Source organism: Silene latifolia, chromosome 2 (genome assembly GCF_048544455.1).
Source record: "Silene latifolia isolate original U9 population chromosome 2, ASM4854445v1, whole genome shotgun sequence".
NCBI classification, from domain to species: Eukaryota; Viridiplantae; Streptophyta; class Magnoliopsida; order Caryophyllales; family Caryophyllaceae; genus Silene; species Silene latifolia.
Genome location: NC_133527.1, coordinates 194,265,390 through 194,272,112, shown reverse-complemented (window position 1 = coordinate 194,272,112; position 6,723 = coordinate 194,265,390). Strand labels below are relative to the sequence as shown.

Below are 6,723 nucleotides of genomic sequence, written 5' to 3'. Positions count from 1 at the left end.
TTAACTTCACTATCAAACGACCGTACTTTGACCTTTATTCTGACTTATTAATGTTGTATCACCATTCTATACGAAAAACATCACAAATCACTTTTAATAAGCATCAACTACTATTAAAAACATCTGCCATGATTCATAACATGATAATGGAGAGTTTTGAACTTTTAGTTAGTTTCGTATACTATTTCTTGGGCTACTAAGTAATTCTGCGAACTAATAAGTAAATGGGTAGGTTATCAAGTAATTGGAATGACAAATAGACAATTTAATAGGTCATTTAAGAAACTAAGTTAGTAATGACAATAAATAAAGTTATGATATAGAGTAATATATAGAGTTTAAGGGTACACCATAGAATATAAAAAAAAGGAGGGGTATAATATAAAAAACCGAAACCACAAGGGAACACCGTAGAATATCCCTTCTATTTTTTTTAATCGAATACAATCCACCACACACTTCTGTAAATATTTGCCAATTTAACTTAATTTAATTTCTCCAAAATTTTCCCATACTCAGATCTTCCATTACACTATTACAGATTTACAGGTGCTTCTTCGCCCTTTAATTTTTATTGGTATTTTATTTTGCATCATATAATGAGTAGTTTAGTCCGCCTTAGTTTCCAAAATGATTTTGGGGTCGAGACGTCGAGTAACATGAATCCTCTCTTGCGGGGTTGAATAATTTAATTTAATTAACCTTTCTTTAAAAGAAATGATTTATATGATACCCTTTTGTCTAATTTGAAACAAAGCGTCTTGCTTGTGACGGACATTATCCGTCACAAGCTGAAGACGGATAGTGTCCCCTTCACAATAAAGCAAGTGGGAAGACAAGTGCCACTTGCGTCTTCAGCTTGTGACGGATAATGTCCGTCTTCAATGAGAATTTGTGAATTTGAAATGGGTATTTGACTAATTGTTCTTTAATTCTTAGGGTTGAATTAAATGATTCAAATTGTCAAATTTAGGTAATTTTTAATCATAAAAAATGGGAAAAAATAAAATTGATGAGTGCAATAATATTTGCAGAGATGAGGTGGTTGATGGTACCGAAGAGGAGATGTTATTGTAGGCATCGTGTCGAAATCAAATGATAGAGGTGATGGTGGCTCTGGCACTGCCCTTCGAGCTATTTGCTTCGTGTGTGTCACCTTTTTCAGTGTTAAAGTGCATTTCCATGGTGAGATTCTGTATTCCCATATTTGGTTTGGTTCAGAAACACTTATATGAACGATTTTATATGTGTGACTATCTGATACAAGATTCATTGTTCTTTTATCAGAGTGAGAACCTCTTTTATGCCATATGTGTTCTCTGTTATGTTGATTTGGATGTTTCATGCTCTTTGGTCTGGTTGCTTTGGATGTAAGGGCTACGAATGCAAATGAGGCGCACTGTTTTTACAAACAAATTTGTATTTTCAAAGTGTTTTTCGTGCACACTTTTTCTTGAGATTACAAAGAGATTTAACGGGTAAAGAAATATAAGCTATGTATAATGGGCAAAGGGAAGGATGTTGCTTCTGGGAATGAAACAATCTTACCCTCTAGTCTCTTTGAATATCTCAAGTGGGAGATTGGCTTCCTCCACTATGTTACAAATCTAATACTAAGGGTATGTTTGGATTGAGTGATTTGGAGGGAAAAGAAAGGGAGGAAGAATAGGGAATTTGAAATCCCTTGTTTGGATAGCAAATGAGGGTGGAGTGAAATGGAAGGAGAGAGATTTGGAGGGATCCAAATTCCCTCCTCCAAATCTAATCAAAATCTCTTCACAATAGGCAAGATTTGGAGGAAACTTGTATCTAAACAACACCCACACCCCATTCACCCTCCCCTTCCCTTCTCTCCCTTTCCCTTCCCTCCTTTTCATTCCCCTCCCTTTCCCTCCACTTTTGCTATCCAAACACGCCCTAAGGGTGTGTTTGGATACCATTTTAGGAGGGAAAGGGAGGGGAGGGGGAGTGAGGGGAAGGAAAGGTAGGGGAGGGGAGGGGAGGGAAAATAAATTATGGTTGTTTGGATAACAAAAATGATGAGAGGGTGATGGAAGGGGAGGAAGAGAGGGAGATGGTAGAGTGGATGGAGGATGTTGATGAAATGAGAGTAAAAAAAAGTTTTCCTTCCAAATCTTGCCAATGATGGAAAGATTTTAGTTTAGTCTAAAGGAAGGAAACTAAATCCTCTCATTCCCCTCCCCTTCCATTTCCTTCATTCCATATATTGTAACCAAACAAAGGAAATTAAACCCTTTCCTTTCCCTCCCCTCCCTTTCCCTCTAATTCTCTCAATCCAAACACACCCTAAGGGGTGCGCCGAAGGGAATGAGGTTAAGAATGTTACTAAACTCATGGGTTTATTCCAATGATGTTTCTCTTGCCAATCGAAGACTAGTCAGTAGTTACCTCATGAATTCTTTAATGACGAGTATGTATAGTGGTTTCCCTCTTTCACGTTGTAGTTGGTTTCGTGGTCAAGGAGGATGTAAGCAGCCTGACATAGCCAGACTGGGCAACAGAGGCCAGCCTGGCTAGAACTGATCTGGTTAGAGCCAGATTCCTCCTCAGTAGTTTATTAATACCAAGTTTCAGTAGCCAGACCCCATTGGTAACTCTTACATCTAGGCCCCTCTCGGCTCGTGGCCTTTGGTAGACATTGACCTCATTTAGGCGGTTAATCCGGCTTATTCCGTTCAGATAAGGATTATGGTGAATATGGCAAAGTATAAGGAATTTCACTGTATTGCACTTTATTAGGCGTGCCTTATACTACAGCAATGTGCTCCATTTGTTGAGCTAGTGGCTCAGTGAGCCGTGCTTGTAAACGCATTGTTTAGTTCCTGGAAGGATATATTGTATATGTATCTGTTGGAATGTCTTTCAATGAATTGTTGTCTTTTCTAATTAAGGATAAAATTTTGTAGGTGAAAAGGAAATTGACAGGAACATATCAAAGGAACAATCTTTTTCTTATTTTAGTGTTGAAGATGGACGCTTAGTGCATACCTTTTGTAAATGCTTCTGTGCATATTTTTGTTCCTAACACATGGGTAAGCTCTGTTGTGTAACGGTCATTTACTCGCAATCTTGCATCTCTTTCTGGGTTTTTCATAATTATTCATTCGTTATCGTAACTGATAGGATAGCAGATAGCACTTTAGAGTTGATTGTTGAGCTAGTCAACTAAATCAATGACCAAAGTTGATTACTGACCTCAACCGACACTATTTTTTGGCTCAACTTGTTTTACATTTGTATATTTCTGAGTTCTGAGTTCTGAGTTCTGAATATGTATTGTTTTTGTTGTTGTTGTGCTAAGTCTATAGTTCGTACCAGATTAATGGTCAAAAGGATCACAGCTGACGCTTGACCCATGTTAAAATATGTGTGAGGTTTTGCCAATACGGAGAAGTAAGTGAGCCGACTTTGTATATAATTGCTTAAGTTTTCATCAGTTTGCTGCTGATCTTTATTTGTCCCACACTTGACATTCCAGGTGTAGATTATTCTGATAACTCTGAAGGCACTTGTTACTTTTGTTACTGCAACACTTCACTTTTGTGGTTTACTTGATAACTTTTTTCTTTTCTAAAGACGTGTCCTCACAGCTTCATTTCAGGATAGGGCGGAATCAGACCCTTACAACAAACATACGGTTGCCCGTGTAACAAGCTCTATGTTGTTTCAGACATAACTTAATCTGTGAGGACTCATTGTCTTGTGGTTGAAAATGGAATATATGGCAGGAGGTTTTTGTTGTCACCATAGTTGGAGTAGAACTAACTAAAGAATTTTATGCTTGAAAAGTTTGTATTTATCTTTGAATGTTAGCTTAGATAGCGTATGCATATTTAAATAGTTACCTGTTCTGAATTTCTGATAATTGGGATTTGTAAGAAAGATTGTTTCTCTGTTATTATGTAGATTACTATAATCAGTTCTACCATAAGTTATTGTACATGCGTAACCTACATGTTAAACTTGCCTACTGACAAAATCTTGTCACCCTACCCCCCAGTGTGTGTGTCGTTTTTTTTTCCTGATAATTTTCATTCATCGTGCAGATTATCCGTGTTGACATTAAATTTGCAAAAACTGTTGAATATATCCTGGAGCCCAAAGATTACGTAGCTTCACGAGATTTAAATTAGATTATGTTGACAAAGAGAAAACGCTCATTAAGAGCCCCATCTGATCTCATATTTGGAGGACATCAATCCCTTGAAGAGCTGGAAAAATCTTTTCATGCTGGAGATAAGACTCTGCATTGTGGTTTTGTAAAGGGACCTGATGGGATTGAGGGTTCTGGATTTAAACTGGATGATAAGGACGCCAAGTATATGCAGTCTTGTCTTATTGTTGTTTCATCTTGCATCTTCGGTAGTTCTGATTTTCTAAGGCGGCCGACTAGCAAATTGGTGAGTGTACCATGCATACCGACTAGCAAAGTTGTCTATATTTTTATAATTTTCTCCATATGGAGACTGAGCCCCTTGGTTGGAGGACTTCCTGTTACTTGATACTTGAAAAATTCTCTTAATATTCTCTCTATTTAGCACCTCTTCAGAAAAATATCATTTATCTTGTTCTAATAAGCTTGAGTTATTATTAATAGTGGATTTAATTTAAGTGGTTCACGCATTCGGCTGTCCAACATACCTGAAATCTAAATCTTTGTTTCCAAGGAAAATTATCTTGGGCAAAAATAAAATTGATCCCCATGTGAACCTTTTAAAACATATGAAAGAGAGCTGATTCTTCTTTTGCCCTACGATATTCTCATTTTCTTAATTGCAAGCTGTGGTGCAACATTTTTTCATGGCATTTAGCTGGATTTTTCTCTCACTGCAGATTAGAGACTCTTGGCTTTGAGAGTCGTGAGCGAGTGCGCTACACTAAGGATCAGCTTCTTCCTGCTTCGACTCAGACAGGTAATCTTGACGATTACTTTAAATTCCAAGTATATTTCTAAGTCCAATAAGAATAGCGTATTGTTCAAGTTTGCTAAAGGGTTATGTCGTTGGTCTGTAGCTGTGAAAATTTCCATTGGTTATGGGTTTATACTTCTACGATGTGAAAAACTTTTTTCTTTTCTTTGAGGGTGGAGCTAAGGTTGCTGACACCTACCACATCTTCTTAGAAATGTTTTCATGGTCTTTTTATATCCCTATATGAAGTGTATTTTATCGACAAAAAGAACATGGCAATGTGCACTGAGGTGGATGGATAAAGGAAGGGATAGAAGGAGGAGGCAGGGAAAGAGGAGAGTGGACGGAGGAGGGGAAGGACTACGATAGCAGAATGGTACAGAGAGTCCTTTCTTCAGAGAACAAGGATGGGGGGAGGGGGATGATGGAGGTTTTCCGCATTAGTAGGGAATCAAATATAACTATGTTTGTGGCGTATGGTGTCATCTATTAATCAATTATAGAGCTGAATCAAAATTTCGGCTTCTAAAATGTTTGCTTACTGTGGAACTACTACCTACTCTTTTATGATGTATGAATATTTCGAATCTGCAGGTTTCGAAGAGAAAGGGGAAGGGGGTGAAGGAGGAAGTGTAAAGAAGGAGGTGCAGGGGAAAAGGAAGAAGAAGGATGACGAGAATATTTCATGGTAAAATTGCCCCCATCTATAAAATAAATTGATATATAAGTCACTTCAATTCAAGTGGTCTTCCATTAATCGTCTCATATGAGAACCTGTTTACTCATTTTGGGGGACGTCAATCCTCAACAATTTAGTCACGATAACGCTCAAAAGGTTACATGCTGATACCATGCCTTTCTTTTACAGCTTTTCATGCAGTCTTCTTTGGCAAGGCATTGAAGGACTTTATAATGAATCGAAAGAGGTATATTGCCTACGAGACGGTCTCAAATGTTTAACCAGACCATTTCCTTCTGTTTTCTTCATAATATTATAGGGCTAAAGAGTTCGCCTCAATCGGGAAATTGTCTAAGATATGTTTTTGTGTTCAAACTGTTATCCGATAGGAGGAAAGATGAAGAGGAGGGGAGGAAAGAGAAGAAGAACGAGGAGGAGGGAAAAATGCCCAGAATCTCATTGAACTTTTGCATGATTCAAGGTGAAGGTTCAACAAACGATAATGTACAGTCATAGAATTAGTGTCAGAGGGAAAGCAAGGCGATCTGAGTGATGAGTTTGACAATGTAGATGATGAAGAGAGAGAAGGTGATGACAACGATGATGACGGTGCCGTTGAGGAGAAACCATGCCAGAAGGATTATGAATTTGTCGCTAAAATTTACTAATAATATTTTTTTCGCCGTTCCTCTTTCTTTTTTACCTTAATCTTAGTATTTTCTACTCACGGTTTTTCTATTAGTTATTATCCTAAAAATCTTAATAGGATTGCGCATTGTATAGCAAAATCAACTATGGTTTGGGTTTTGAGTACATCTTTTAACTCACCGTCAAAAAAAAAAAAAAAAAAAAAAAAAGAATCTTCAGAGTTTTTAATATCTTGTTTATTGTGTTTCTACACGTTTGCCACCATTTGAAAAAAGAGACGAAGATCTATATATTTTAGGCCTTGTTTTTAATCTCAGCTTAGAAATTTCTTGAATCAGAGAGATGCATAAAATGGGTTGGATTTTTTACGAGGAATAATCCAATAATTCGAGTATGTTTGTCGTTGTAACCTCTCGTACAACAAAAAAGAAGATTTGTTCTCCATTATTGATGTCGGTTAACTTG

The 6,723-nt window shown here is 37.3% G+C and overlaps 1 long non-coding RNA gene across 10 annotated transcripts; it reads left to right on the top strand.

Moving 5' to 3' along the window:
* Positions 1 to 399: 399 nt before the first annotated feature.
* On the top strand, positions 400 to 6,468 carry LOC141644162 (uncharacterized). Of its 10 annotated transcripts, none has more exons than XR_012543913.1 (9): positions 408 to 549; positions 1,035 to 1,185; positions 2,928 to 3,053; positions 3,330 to 3,414; positions 4,068 to 4,421; positions 4,855 to 4,934; positions 5,526 to 5,619; positions 5,800 to 5,857; positions 6,000 to 6,464. It is a non-coding gene; the product is annotated as an uncharacterized LOC141644162 (long non-coding RNA). The 10 variants fall into 10 exon arrangements; XR_012543911.1 differs by having other exon boundaries at positions 3,323 to 3,414; XR_012543907.1 differs by having other exon boundaries at positions 400 to 549; positions 2,928 to 3,414; positions 3,612 to 4,421; positions 6,000 to 6,467.
* The last annotated feature ends 255 nt before the right edge of the window (positions 6,469 to 6,723 follow it).